This window comes from Magnolia sinica, chromosome 4, assembly GCF_029962835.1.
Source record: "Magnolia sinica isolate HGM2019 chromosome 4, MsV1, whole genome shotgun sequence".
Classification (NCBI taxonomy): Eukaryota; Viridiplantae; Streptophyta; class Magnoliopsida; order Magnoliales; family Magnoliaceae; genus Magnolia; species Magnolia sinica.
The window spans coordinates 63003893-63020030 of NC_080576.1; the positions used below are offsets into that span (position 1 = coordinate 63003893).

The following is a 16138-nucleotide window of genomic DNA, read 5'->3' on the forward strand; positions in this document are numbered from 1 at the left end:
AGAACAAAACATGACTCATGAAGATTTTTAAAAAGACAAAAAACCTCAACAACCTGACCTCAACCACTCCAACTGCAATCCACAAAAGACAACCGCTGGAATTTGTATGTTATAAGCATTGCTTTATTAGCCGCAAGTCTCTATGCTCTAGGTTTATTTATACAAAACCTACCACTCAAGCCTTAAAAAGGCAACAACTCTTGAATTCTGAAAAGAAAAATAAATAAATAAATAATGAAACAGAGACTAGCCATTTTGCATCCAATTGCTATAGAAAGGCCTGTGGCTTTTCCTAGTAGTAATGAGAAATCAAATGATGTATCTAGATCTCGAATGCAAATACATCGTCCTTTATCTATTGACATGGGGATTTATTAAGGATAGGGGCAAAAGCACATAAGATATGTATGAAACCAGATGTATCATTTATGACTTACTGGTTGTCTTTGAAAATTTTCAGATTCTTTTAAGACACAATACAGCCAATACCTTCATTGAATCAACAAATTCTACGTCGCAATGATCTCACAGACAGATCCCTAGATTTGCCACACAGAGAATCTTGAATAATGACTTTGTATAATGCATTAAAAAGACATGAAAAACAGCAATAGCCAAAGAAAATATATCATCATCATCATCGTCATCATCAAGCCTCAAACCAACTAATTGGGGTCAGCTACACGAATCCTGTTACACCATTCCACTCTATCACAAGACTGTATCCTCAGTTATGCCATAGGTTCTCAAATCTTTTCTTACTACCTCCACCAGCTTTCTGTTGGGCCTTCCCTTGCCCTTTTAGAGCCTTCGGCTTGGACCGACTCACTCCTACTAACCGTTGTAGTTCTTGGTCTCTATTGCACATGGCCAAACCATCTAACTCTACTTTCCTCATCATCTATAGGTGCTACTCCTAAGTTACCTCAAATGCACTCATTCCCAATTCTGTCCTTCCTGGTCTTGCCATTCATCCATCTCAACATCCCCATTTCCGCTACACTCATCCAAAGTAAATATATATTACTAAGTATTAACTACAACAATAGCACAATGATTAGACAAGTTTATAGAATAAGAAAACAAATGACAAGTGCACGATATGAAAACATAGCCAGTACGACATGGTTGTCTCAATTTGATGTTGACAAGGATCATGCCTCAAGCCTCTCTTGGAGCAGTTTGGAATTGTCTTTTAAATGACAGATTGGCAAAAGTTTTACCATCAGCTACCCAGCAGGTTAAAAAAAAACTTTCTTACCCCAGCTCTTGGAACTGGCATATAAAATGCTCACACCAATACCCATCAAATACCATCACAATCCCACCTAGAATTTTTCCCCATCCCATCCCAAACAATTAAATGCACAGACCTAAGGGCGAGCAGTAAAAGTAGCTTCATGGAGTGGAAGCCGCCAAGCAAACCCCCAAAATGTTTGTTTGTACAAGCATACATGATAGCTATGGATCCCATTAAAATGTCATGATCTGTTAGAAAGTTAAAAAGGGCTGTTTGGAATGTTAATTATGTTAATTGGGTTGTTTAGACTTCATTGTATGTGTATGGTAAGTGTTTAGGCCCATAAGAGTAGTATTTATGTCATTACATAAGGAGGGCAAACTTGTAATTTCCCTATTTTTTTAGAGAAGTAATAAAACATGAGGTGAGGACGCGTGGAGGGTAGACTCTCCAACTGTCCCACTCTCCTTTCCTCTCTACTTTCTCTTTCTTTTCTATATTTTCTCTTATCTCCTTGTTTCGTACTAGTCTACATGGTATCAAAAGCATGATTGGGTAAGATTCGGGCCCCAAATCTCCTCGTTTTAAATCCCTAATCTATGGATCAAGTACTGGAGGCCCCCAAAAACTCTAGCGTGCTGATCTGACCTTAAGGAAAGAGTATCCCGCATTGCTTTTGTGCAGAAAATAACACATTTTCTGTGTTTTTCATCAAGTAAATGGAATTGCCTGCAAAAGGGAGGGTAGGAGCCTCAGCATGAAGAAGAAGGCTTGCTGATTTTTCACATAAAGGTGATGCGCAAGTTGATTTTCTTCCGTTATTTCGTTTAGGAAGCTTCTTCTTTTTTCTTTTTTCTTTTGGTAGACTTGTCTATTCGTAACATTGTGTGAGATTTATGACTGATGTTGAAGTGAATTCTAGACGAAAAAGGGCTGGAAAGTCCTATGTGATATTGTTGTGAGTAGTTGTACATAAATTTGATCATAGATCAGCGTTTTTTCTGTATAAGTTGAAGTAAATTAGTTACAAGGTAGCTATGGAGCCGAAAGGTGTGGTCATTGGTCCCTCATCACCAAAAGTGTTTGGATCTTTATTTAATGTGTCAATAACATCTGCGAAACTGAATGGGAAGAATTACCTTCTCCAGGTTAAATCTGTTGAAGTATTTCTCTTAGTCCGAGAAAAGGCTCACATCCTGACGGAATCTAAACTAAAGGAATCTGATCCTAAATATAAACAGTGGATGCATGTGATGCCTATATTAGATCTTGGTTGTGGAATAATATGGAACCTAAAGTCAGTTCCAATTTGGTGATCTTGAATACTGCGAACGATGTTTGGGCTACCATGAAAAAGATGTACTCCTTAGAGCAGAATATCTCTTGAGTCTATCAATTGTATGATGAGATTTTCTCATTCCAAAAGGGAGATAAATCCCTTTGTTGAGCATTTTGCCAAACTAGCTAGCATGCGGGATGATGATGGGGACATCACATGCACACTCACGCCCCTACGCACGTACGAAGGAGGAGGGGCCCACCATCGATCTGGATCGATGACGACGTCCAAGGAGGGCCTCCTAGCTAGATGACTACGTTTTATTCCCTTGGAGTGGACCCGATCATCATGTGAATCCCACCATGGATTCTCATGATCGTGGCCCACTATTCTAAACAATCTAGTACTTTGAGTTTTGGTTATTTTTGTTATTAGGAACATCATGGATGGTTTAAATTGCTTTGATTAGTTGTTATTTGTGGTTACTTCATCTCTAAGTAATAGATTGCGCACATGGCGCGAGTTTTGGGGTATAGGATTTTATTTTAAATAGACACCCCTTATAGTCTTTTTCTCATGGAAGATTGAATAAAATTTCTGTGTTTTCCTGCTCCTTTCTGAGTTGTAAAAGTGTAATTAGTTGCAAAACTCTCCCTTCTTCGAAGGGCTAACTACCGTGGTGCGAAGCCACACCCATCCCGATTCACCCCTACCTTCTATCATCCATATTCCTCTTCTCTTACAGTCATTCCACCTGCAAATTCATCGTTATTTTGCAGTTATTCCTTTTCTATTGCAGATTTCCAGAATCTGGCCCTGCAAGAGGGCTGAAACTTCGGCGGATCACCATACACGAACCGTACATCAGATCAAGCCGAAACTTGGGGGGTTTGTAGCCCAGCTCTGGCCGACTAGACCCAAGGAGGGGTTTTCTAGGTTCGTGGGCCCCATGCACGTGTGGACAGCCACCAGCGCATGTGCGTCAGGCCTAACTTGTCCACACGCGCGGGCTAGCGTCAGGTTCACTCTTTCCTCTCTTTTACTCCCCTCTTACTTGATTTCCCTAACCCTAGATTGTCTTAAATCCCAATTTTCACGCCTTTTTCTTCAACCTAAGGTTCCCTGAATTGAAATCTGTGAATCCCTTGGATTAGGAAAATATTTCTGTGCATGTGTGGATGAATTTACTCTCCTTTGAGTAGTGTTTGGTCTATAACTTTTATTGATCTAGCCCTAGCATGTGTTGGCCTGGACCCGCATAGATTCCCCTTGATTGAGTGCTTGACTTTATGTGGGATGTGGAATTTGTGTGACTGTTTCTGAACTAGTATGATCTAAAGCCTGGAATCTTGCATAGCATCTTTAAATTTTCATGTCCTGCATCGAATTTGGTATCAGAGCTTAGGGTTCTTGTAGGGGAATGCATTGCATGTTTAGGGTTTAGTCTATTCACGTTTAGTTTGCATTAACTCTCATCATAGAAGTCTTGTAGGATCATTTAGTTTCATTTAAACTCATATAGTTGTGTTAGAGGGCCTTTAAGTTGGGTGGTTGTATGCCCACATGGACTGGTCGCGGTTTTTGTTTGCACCCTACGCTAAACATGGAGCAATTGCAAGAATCAATGGACAACATAACCCTGCAGTTTGAATCTTTGGGTAAGCGCTTGGAACAACGAATTGATCATCGTCTTGAAAAAATTAATGTGCGCGTTACCCAATTAGAGACCTCCGCCCGGGCAAACCCCACTATTGGGGAAGATGCCCAATCTCAAGCAGGTGGTCGGGAGGATAGACCAAGGAATAAAGGTGGCCAAGGAATCAGTTATGGGCGTGCACCCGTGCACCCACCCCGTGAGGGACATCAAGACCACTATGACCTCAATGCGCAACTCCTCAAGGGAGTTAGAATAGATGCCCCCACGTTTGATAGCTACTTGGACCCTAAAGCTTTTCTAAATTGGTTGACTGATATGGACCACTATTTTAAGTGGTATGACATGTCGGATGCTCGTCGAGTTCGATTCGTCAAGATGAAGCTTGTGGGCCAAGCAAAGAGGTTTTGGGCTACTGTAGAGCGAAAGAAAGAAAGAGCGAGGGAGCTCCCAATGGTCCATTGGAGAGAAATGAAAGAAACTCTTAAGGAAAAATACCTCCATTTTTCTTACCATTTGAAGTTGGTTGAGGAATAGCAGTCTCTTCGACAGGGTTCCATGAGTGTTGCTGAATACATTGAAAAGTCTGAAGAGTACTTGACCCACTGTGAAGTTGATGAGGACCCCGTACTCACCCTTGCTCGATTTAAGACGGGCCTCTCTTCTGACATTAGGAGAGTTGCTCACCAATGACATAAACACTCGTGTTGAAGGTCGAGCAATACCTCGAAACACCTGTGGAAAGGCTGTTTGAGCCTCACGATTCTAGCGCTAAGGCCAACCCTTCTGGGGCTAAGCCTAGCACTGGATATCAATACAAGCCTTCCAATAGTGTTCAATCTGGACCCAAGGATGATAAGGGTAAAGGGGTTGTTGAGTCTAGCTCGCGCAAAAGTGATGCAACTGGGTGTTTTAGATGTCAGGGGTTTGGTCACTTTGCCCACTAGTGTGGCACGAGAGAGGGCACCAAGGTGTTCCTTATTGATGAGCAAGTAGAAGTAGTGCACCCAGAAAGTGACGGTGAGGAGAAAAAATATGAACCGGTAGAAGCCCCTAGTGATGGGGAAGAGGGAGCGCAAGCGTCTGCGACCCTTGCAGTTATGCGTCGCGCTTTTACACAAGCAAATAATACCAATGATTGGCGCCGTTATTTTGTTCCTATTCAGTTTGGGTCATATATAGCCACACTTTGGTGTGATGTTGTTCCTAGGAAGCCTATCGATTTTGTCCCTATGTCACTATCCCATAGGCCATCAGAGTCTGCAGAGTCCTTTGTGCATCACATTCATTCATTGCATCAAGAAATCAGGCAGAAGATCACAACTAGTAATGAACATTACACACTTTCTGCAGACCAACATAAACGTTTTAAGGAATTCAATGTAAGGGACTTTGTGATAGTCCGCAGCAGGCCAGAGCGGTACCCTTAGGGAGTCGTTCGTAAATTACATGCGAGTAGCGCTGGACCATTCAAAATTATAAAACGAAACGGTCTCAATGCGTATGTGGTAGATCTTCCACCCTCCATGGGAATTAGTTCCACATTCAATGTGGAGGATCTGGTTGCATTTCAGGGGACCACTAATGCATTATCCAGCCTTTCGCCTAACCACCCTAATTCCCCAGACTTTTTCCTTGATCCATAGCCCTTTCCCGACCCATCTTCCCAACCTCTACCTCCTATATCTAACCTTTCTGACCCATCTTCCTAGCCTATCTCCCATACCTACCCTTCCCGACCCATTTTCCCAGCCTCTACCTCCCATACCTACCTGTCTCGATCCATCTTCCCAGCATCTACCTCTCATACTTACCTTTCCCACACCCAAAGAGGAGATAGAGGATATTCTGGACCATCAGATAATATCCACGTCGGACGACGGTTTTATAAGTACCTGGTTACGTGAAAGTCACACCCAGCTTCAGACAATACGTGACTCACTGAGAAACGCATGAAATTCACTGAGGAGGAGCTTCGGAGACTTGATCCTGACATCTTGGAGTGGTTCAGGAGTTTTGTTTCGCCGGTGGCGAAATTTTCGCAACCAGGGACAGTTGATGGGGACATCACGCGCACACTCACACCCCTACGCACGTACACAAGGAGGGCCCCACCATCAATCTAGAATGAAGACAACGTCCAGGAAGGGCCTCCTAGCTAGAGGACTGCGTTTTGGTCCCTTGGAGTGGACCCGATCGTCATGTGAATCCCACCATGGGTTCTCATGATCGTGGCCCACTATTATAAACGATCTAGTACCTCGAGTTTTGGTTATTTTTGTTATTAAGAACATCATGGACGGTTTAGATTGCTTTAATTAGTTGTTATTTGTGGTTACTTCATTTCTAAGTAATAGATTGCGCACATGACGCGAGTTTTAAGGTATAGGATTTTATTATAAATAGACACCCCTTGTAGTCTTTTTCTCATGGAAGATTTAATAAAATTTCTGTGTTTTCCTACTCCTTCGTTGTGAAAGCCTAATTGGGTGTAAAACCCTCCCTTCTTCGAAGGGCTAATTACTGTGGTACGAAGCCATACCCATCCCGATTCGCCCCTACCTTATCCCATCCATATTCCTCCTCTTACAGTCATTTTACCTGTAAATCCATCGTTATTTTGCAGTCATTCCTTCTTTACAGCAGATTTCAGAATCTGGCCCTGCAGGAGAGTTGAAACTTCGACAGAGCACCATGCACGAACCGTACGTCGGATCAGGCCGAAACTTGGGGAGTTTGTAGCCCAGCCCTGGCCAACCAGACCCAAGGAGGGGTTTTCTAGGTTCGTGGGCCCCATGCACGTGCGGACAGCCACCAGCACATGTGCGTCAGGCCTGGCCTACTGTCCACACGCGCGGGCTGGCATCAAGTTCACTCTTTCCTCTCTTTCACTCCTCTCTTACTTGATTTCCCTAACCCTAGATTGTCTTAAATCCCAATTTTCACGCCCTTTTCTTCAACCCTAGGGTTCCCTGAATTGAAATTTGTGAATCCCTGGGATTGGGGAAATATTTTTGTGCATGTGTGGATGAATTTACTCTCCTTTGAGTAGTTTTTGGTCTATAACTTTTATTGATCCAGCCCTAACATGTGTTGGCCTAGACCCGCATAGATTCCCCTTAATTGAGTGCTTAACTTTATGTGGAATGTGGAATTTGTGTGACTGTTTCTGAACTAGTATGATCTAAAGCCTGGAATCTTGCATAGCATCTTTAAATTTTCATGTCCTGCATCGGACGAACTCTCAATATATCACCCCATTACTTCAGATGTTACTTTAGAAGATATGGAAGACATAAAACTCTTATCCAGTTTGCCAAAAGAATATCAGTCAACTAAAGATAAAATTTTAGGTGGCATATAAATCCCTTCAGTTGTGGAAGTTACTAGGCTTCAGAGAGTCTCTCTTGCAAATGACTCTGACAACGCTCACGGTAATGTTTTCATAAGGCTGCATTGGCCACTACATCTAGTTACATTAGTTTATGAGGAGTCCATTGCGATTGGACAAGTCATGGTATTAATCGTGGTGACAGAGGAAATAGGTTACCCCAATGGGAGGTGAAGGTGATTGTGGTGGTAGAGGAGACCATGTATGCAATCATTGTGACCTGATAAATCACACCATGGATTTTTGTTGGGATCTTCATGGAAAGACTCCTGAGGGCTAATCAAGCTCTAATGGTGGATGATCCCTATGTTGATGGTAGACCCACTCCTACTTCGTCGAATGTCGGTAGTAATCAAATTAGTGTCACACTATCACGGGAAGAATATAATGCAGGGGCATTTTCACACCGAGCTTGAGTGGGGTTGCCTGTGGGATGCAGGGGCACACTCGGGGTGGGCGGGGCCCACGGGGGAGGTCTCATGTTCGAGACTCCTCACCGGGGGTGATTAATGCGCATTTCACACCAAGCTCGAGTGGGGTAGCCTGTGGGATGCAGGGACACACTTAGGGTGGGTGGCCCGTGTGAGGCGGTACATATGTGATTTGGGGCCCACGAGGGGGGGTTCGGCCGAGGTCCTAACCCATGAGATGTGGAGCCTGGGCTATGAGATAAAGGGATTAATTCGTCATGCTCTAACAATTCGAGCTTTTAGAACAAGTGGTTAATTGTCCTGCATCAAATTGGTATTAGGGCGGGAGGTCTCGTATTCGAGACTCCTCACCGAGGGTGATTAATGCAGGGGCATTTTCACACCGGGCTCGAGTGGGGTCGCCTGTGGGATGCAGGGGCACACTCGGGGTGGGTGGGGCCCATGGGGGAGGTCTCGTGTTCGAGACTCCTCACTGGGGGTGATTAATGCGCATTTCACACCGAGCTCAAGTGGGGTAGCCTGTGGGATACGGGGACACACTCGGGGTAGGCGGCCCATGTGAGGCGGTACCTATGTGATTTGGGGCCCATGAGTGGGGTTCGGCCGAGGTCCTAACCCATGAGATGCAGAGCCTGGGCTATAAGATAAAGGGATTAATTCCCCATGCTCTAACAGTTCGAGCTTTTAGAGCAAGTGGTTAATTGTCCTGCATCAGAATATGCATGGTTTCTCTTTTAGTTACGTCAAACAATGCTCCTTCCACCTTTATGGCCAGCCACTTGGACTCAGTCAAGTATGACTCTTGTCATCTCATCCCTCTGTAGACCATCGATTTTGAGGTGTTAGATAGTATCTTTGGTAACCGCAGTTCTTTTTCCTCGTTTGATCATTTTCACCAAATATGTGTGTGATGTTAGTTAATGGCATCTCAGACATTGTTGTTGGACTTGGTACTACTCAGCCTAATGTGTCTTTGTCATTATCTTCTGTCTTGTACGCCCCCAAATTTCCTTTCAGTCTTTTATCTGTAAGTAAACTAACAAAATCTCTAAACTATTTTGTCTCCTTCTTTGCTTCTTAATATATTTTTTAAAGAACAAAAGACAGGCAGGATGATTAGTGGAGGTCATAAGAGGAATGGTTTGTATTATTTGGAGAGGGAATCAATAGGTATTGCAATGCTTCTTGAGGGTCCTACAATTCAATGGAATCATTATTTGCGTCATCTCTCCAAAATTGCAAACTCATGTTTCAGTCCTTCCAAATGTGTCGAATTTAGAGTGCAAAACATGCCAGCTAAGTGCGCATCATTGAACTCATTTTCCATCTAGGGTTGATACAAGGAGTAATGTTCCACTTATATTAGTTCATTACGATTTGTGGGGACCAACTCAAGGCCTTAGTTTGTTAGGCTTTAAGTACTTCGTCCTTTTGTTGATGATTTTTCTAGAATGGCATGGTTATATCTCATGAAACATAGGTCGGAAGTTTTTCATGTCTTTCAGAATTTTCATAGTAAAATAAAAACTCAGCTTGGTGCAAATTTGTGTGTGTTTAGACTTGATAATGCTTTGGAATTTATTTTTCAGGACTTTTAAACCTATGAACAAAGTCAGGGCATATTATTCATCAAACCTCTTATGCTCATACAACTCAATAAAATGGTGTGGTTGAGCGCAAAAATAGACATTTGATTGAAATTACTCATGCTTTGTTATTAAAAATGAATGTTGCACAATCTTTCTGGGGTGATCTAGTTCTTACTATGTGTCATTTGCTGAATAGGATACCGTAATCAATTTTTGATGGCAAAACACCGTTCTCATTATTATTTTATATCTAACAGTGATTTTTGTTCCGTCCAAAGTGTTTGGTTGTACTTTTTTTATTCGCCTGCTTGGGTTTGGTCAAGATAAAATCCCGCCTCGTTCTGTTAGATGAATCTTTCTAGGATATTGTCATACTCAAAAAGGTTATCGAAACTATTGTCCTTCACTTAAAAAGCAATGTATGACAACTGATGTTACCTTTTTTGATAATGTCTTGTTTTATAATAAAAACAAAGGGGTTGCCAAAGCCACGCCTGTGAAAGTGACATTATCTAATGTTTTTCCTCTGGATTTTGTCGTTGAGGAGCCACCACCTCAAAAGGATTTCATGCAGACATATCACAGAAAAGAGAGAGAAACAGACACACAAACAGACAGAGAAAAAGAGAGAGAAAATACCAAGTATCACAGACTATTCCCTCTCAATCCACACCATCAGCTACTACACCTAATGAGATTCTCACTTCTTCTAAGTCTATAGAGATTGTCAATAATCTACCTATTGTGATTCGTAAAGGTAAACTTTCATGTGTTCTTCATCCAATCTTCAATTTTGTTACCTTCAATCAAATATCCACAAATTATCAAAAGTTTGCTCTTGCTTTACGCCTTTATCTGACGTCTTCATCCCTAAGACAATTTAGGGTGCATTATTAGATGAAAATTAGGAAAGGACTATGAACGCAAAGATGAACACCATGCATTCCAATGATACATGGGAAACTAACTTATTTGTCATCGGGTAAGACACTAGTTAAGTGTAGATGGGTTTACACAGTAAAAAATTTGCCTGATGGATCAATTGATCGTTACAAAGCTAGGTTAGTTGCCAAGGGGTACACTCAAGTGTATGGAGTCGATTATCTAAATATATATTTTTTCCTAGTGGGCAAGCTCAATTCGGTTCGACTTGTTATATTAATAGTTGCAAATCCTTATTGGCCCCTATTTCAACTAGATATAAAGAAAGCATTTCAGCATAGATATTTACACAGAGAGGTTTATATGGAGCAACCTCATGGGTATATGGTGCTTATGGGGAATCTTATAAAGTGTGCAAATTAAATGCCTATATATGGACTGAAGCAGCTATCAAGAGCCTGGTTTGAAAAGTTCAATTCTGTGGTGGTATCGTACGGGTTGAAGAGTAAAGTATATCATTAAGTTTTCTTGAAACATACTTCATCTGGCTATATTGTACTTATTGTGTATGTGGACGACATTATAATGATATGTGATGACTTAGGGTATGGAAAAGTTGAAGTTGTATCTTCGATTTCAATTCCAAATCAAAGATCTTGATCTTCTTCGATTTTTTTGGGCATTAAAGTGGCGAGATCTAGAGCTGGAATAAAACTAACCTTGGTCGTCTTCGATATTTGCCAAGCATTGAGGTGGCGAGATCTGGATTGGAAGAAAACTATGTCAAAAGAAATATTTTGTGACTTGTTGGAAAAGATAAGTATGCTAGGTGCCAAAACTACAAATATACCGATGGACCCTCATCTCAAACTTGAGCCTGAAGAAGAAGAGTTTTTGGCATATCCTGGCATGTACGGAAGGCTTGTCGGCAAGCTCATCTATTTGACCGTCACCATACATGACATTGTCTCTTTTGCTGGCATGGTAAGTCGGTTTATACGAAGTCCCAGAGCCCCACATTTAGTTGCAGTTATGATAATCCTCAAGTACAAGGTGTATATTTGGGAAATGTAATGTCATTACCTTTCAAATAGCTGGTTATTCAAATGCAGATTATGCAGAACCAGTGGTCAACTATAGGTTACTATACCTTCCTGGGTGGTAATGTGATTACCTGGATTCGTAAGAAGCAAAATGTGGTTGCTAGGTCAAGTGCTGAAGCGGAATATAGATCAATGACACCCACAACTTATGACCTTGTCTAGCTGAAATATCTTCCTAAGGAATTAGTGTTCGTAGTTCGAATTTCAATGCCTTTACACTGCAACAATCAAGTTGTTATACATATTATCAATAATCCAATGTTCCATGAGAGAACGAAGCATATAGAGGTCGACTGCCATTTCATCCAGGAAGATATCTTAGAAAGAAATTTACACTCATTGTATTTCATCCCACGATCAAATTGCAGATTAATTCACTAAAGCACTTGGGAAGTCTCAATTCGAAAAGCGTTGTAATATTGTTAATTGGATCGGTCGGGCTTTATCGTATGTGTTAGGGTAGTGTTTAGGCCCATAAGAATAGTATCTTTGTGTCATTACTTAAGGAGGGCAAACTTGTAATTTCCCATTTTTTAATGAAACCCTAATAAAACATGAGATGAGGATGTGTGGAGGGGTACTCTCCAGCCATCCCACTCTCCTTTCCTCTCTCTAATGCACCTCCCCATCTCCAAGATCGTTAGCCCCTTGGTGTGATTTATTTGGGTACATTCAATGTTCCAAAATGCACTTCCAAAGCTTGTTTGCAATCCAGCATAAGTTGAACTAAAGCTGATCTCAGTTCCTTGATTCTTCAAATTGACCTCAGTTGCACTTTTTGTCAGTCGCATGAGGAAACCACCAGCCACCTATTTTTCTGTTGTGGCCTCACTGCTTGGATCTGGAATTGCCTCCTTACCAAGTTCCACATTGTCACCAATCACTCTCTTAATGACACTGATGCTTTAATGTTACAATTCCAAGTTGTTCCCTCACCATCTTTGGAATGGAACCTTGCTGAGCTCTTATACACCACTGCAATAGTGCACATTTGAAGAGAGTAAAATAGATGTATATTCAAAGGCAAATCCAATCAGAGCAATATTGTTCTGACATAATATGGTCATAAACAGGATGTTATTCATGGGTACTTCCCTAGTTCCCACCCCCTGCCTGACTCCATTAAAGCCATGTGGGACCTCCAACCATGACTCTGTTTATCTATTCTTGTTTTCGTTTTTGTTAGTTGTGCCCAGTCTGTGGGCTTTTCTAAGTCTTTTGCCTTTTTGCCTTCATGATTACTTCCCATGGATGATAATATAATTTACTTGGTTGACTCAAAAAAATATGGTCATCGTTGTTCTTGATGCCTAATGGAAAACATGAAGGGAATATCAGTAAGGTCAAAGCTGAAGTTTGCACCTTTGGTGTGCTCATGATCGAACTAACAGCTCTAAAATGGAGACCATAAAGGCATCATTCTAGATTCTCTCAAGATGCAAAGAAGGATACAAATTTTTATAAGGCCATAGTTGTTGAGACGCCCTCATGAAATCACGGCCCAAAAGGGACTACATGAGGAAGTGAGGTCGAGCCCTATGGGAGAGTTTTTTACTTCCTTCAGTGCCACACTGATTCCTAGATATTATAATAATATGAGTATACGACATACTGAGCAAGTGCATCATAGGTGCCTATGGGGACAATTGGACGAATGCATGGTAGAAGAATGCATGATTTTAGGAAAACTTAGCCCGAATCTGCATTTGAAGCTTCCTAGGAAGATTTATTATTTCAATGACAATTTGGAATAAGATGTAAATGACATACAGGTCCCAAGATAATAGAACATAAAATACCAGGAAAATTGTAAATGATGCAGATACCGCTAAAACTAATCCTAACAATTTAAGCAGTACAGAATTACCCAAATCCAATTGCCATCTAGAAGATGAGAAAACTAAGGGAATTACAAGCTTCAAGAGTTTATCATAAGATAGTTGCACCATGTTTGTAGCTCTATTTGAAAACTCAAATAAAAACTCCAAAACTCAGCCAATTCGACTTGAATCAATCAGGTTTTATCAACACTCAAGAAAAACCAAATTTGGTCTTGATTTGGTAAGGATCATTCAAAAGTCAAAACTTGACTTAGTCAACTCAACTCAAATTTTAAATATCAGACATTACTGAGGCTGTGTATTCAAGATTCTACAGAATTCGACATTGTTACTCGACTCGACATGACTCCACAGACTTTCAAGTCAGACAAGTTTGAGAGTTATATACTATGGGCTGTAGAAGAAAGAAAAAGTCAGGGATACTCTTCAAGGCCCTCTCCAACTAGCAATGGTTTCCTGTCAGGATGAGTTTATCTACGTCAAGCAACCACTTCAGGTTAAGAATAAGGCCCGAGACTCCAAATAAATATACTGATCTATTCTTTCCTAGTATCTCTTGGTGGACAAGAACCAGCTACTATAAATGGTTCCAGATGTTGGTACCACCTGTAAATCATCTAGGTAACTTTAGAATATGCAGGCATAACCAGTACTTTTAGCATTCATTAGTGCTCTAACAACCGCTATTATTGGCAACTAACGAAAAATCTGATAACGAAAAGCCTGACAATCTAAATGTGAAAGAACATGAAAGTTGCAATGAGTCTAAATCAACTTTTTGCGGCTGCAATATCCCCTTCAAAATGAAGAAACAAATCCACCATCTTGACACAAAGTACAGGAGCCAGTTATATATCCTTCCTCCAAAACAATGTAACTTGGACACGAGTGTCTCAATGTTGGATGTGGATACCTGTGCCTTGTATATTGTCCGTTAAAAGTCAGGTTCACCCCATGTCAGTACAGATTTAAAGCACTAATCATCACAGGCTATTTTATTCATTTATATTTGAAAAATCCAAAAGCTACTGATAATAAATAAAACCTAAACTCAGTGTATTAAATAGCGTGGTAGCATAGCGTGTAGCATATGCTACATAGCATAGCGTACAAAAAACGCTACGTAGCATATAAAATAGCATAAATATGCAGTAGCGTACGCTACACATACGTAGCATGTAGCGCATATCGCGTACGCCTCAAGACTACCGTAAGAATTTTAAAATAAAAGTCATTTTAGTTAAAAACTTGTTTTTAAATGGTGGTGACTGGGCATCTTTCCTTTTGAGTAGGTGGTGGTAGACTCATATTATAAGTCTTTTTAAAAAAAAAAAAAAAAACTTAAAACAATCGCAATAGGGCTTTTGAACAGCCCTATTGCAATGCCGCAGCAGCTGCAGGTTCCCCATTTTTGAAGCTTTGATTCCAAGATTTTGAAGAGCCCTTTCTCAAATCCGATTTTTGGAGTTCAATCGGAATTACAAGAGCATCATCTTGCTGGAATTTCAGGAGTATTGAAGCCCAAACAAGGGAGAAATCGCATATCCCTCTTTTCGCAGCCACGCGGACACGTAGCTCCCAAAAATCAATTTTCGGTTGATTAAATCTCTATTTAAGGTATGTTTTGGCCCTTTAATCATTGTTAATGAGTTTTATTTTTATTTATACTGAAATGTCGTGTTATTTTTTCATTTTTTCAATTTTTGTTCTTTTTATGGGGGCTGTGGTGTGTATGACATGGATTTGACTCATCCAACTATCACGTGGGACACATGCATGGGGTTCACTGTAGTGTTCTATGCCACGGCCCACATGTGTGGGGGTCCTCTGTGGTGTTTTATGCCATGGCCCACATGCGCGGCCATGGCCCACATGTGTGGGGTCCTCTGTGGTGTGTGTATGGCATGGCCCACATGCGTGGGGACCATTGTGGTGTGTATGGCATGGCCCATATGCGTGGATTCCACTGTTGTGTGTGTATGGCATGGCCCACATGCACGGGGTCCACTATGGTGTGTGTATGGCATGGCCCACATGCATGGGGTCCACTGTGATGTATGTTTTTTTTGAAGAATATGACATTTATATATTTTGCTTTTTTCTTACTATTTAATAGTTATCATATTTTTCTTTTCTTTTTTTAATTAAAAAATAGAAGTATTGTGTAGCTTACGCTACACGCTATGCTATTTCGCTACACGCTATGGAGGGTTGAACGCTACGCAACACGCTACCGCTATTTAAAACACTGCCTAAACTTCAATTAATTATCTATGAAGATGGTTCCCAATGGTTATTTTTTCCTTGGTGAATCAACAAGGAGCTCGGCCAAGTTAATTCAGATAGGTTAAGAACCTCGCCTGTTCACACTATGGATAAGTACCATACATAACTAGGCCGGGTTTTGCAATGACTCGGCCAATCCACCAAGTTGTAGAAACTCAGCCCGAGTTGGTCATCATCATTTAAGCCTTATCCCAACTAATTGGATCAGCTACATGAATCCTTTTCCACCATTCCACTGTATCAAGTGCTATAACCACAGTCAGACCATAGGTCATCCAGTCTTTTCTTACTACCTCCACCCACATCCTTCTGGACCTTCCCCTTGCCCTTTTAGAACCTTCAACTTGTACCAACTCACTCCTATCTTGGTCTCCATTACACATGGCCAAACCATCCAAGTCTATATTCCTCATCTTATTACTGTTCAGATTCATGTTTGAAG

General features: G+C 41.2%; 1 protein-coding gene and 1 long non-coding RNA gene across 2 annotated transcripts in view; both read right to left on the reverse strand.

Annotated features, from left to right (window-relative positions):
• The window catches only part of LOC131243165 (uncharacterized), an 85652-nt gene that overhangs the window by 48556 nt on the left and 20958 nt on the right, over positions 1-16138 (reverse strand). The gene's annotated exons all lie outside the window — the stretch shown is intronic.
• LOC131243166 (uncharacterized) lies at positions 14749-15641 on the reverse strand. The gene is made up of 2 exons (XR_009169908.1): positions 15336-15641; positions 14749-15294 (listed from the first exon to the last, which is right to left on the reverse strand). It is a non-coding gene; the product is annotated as an uncharacterized LOC131243166 (long non-coding RNA).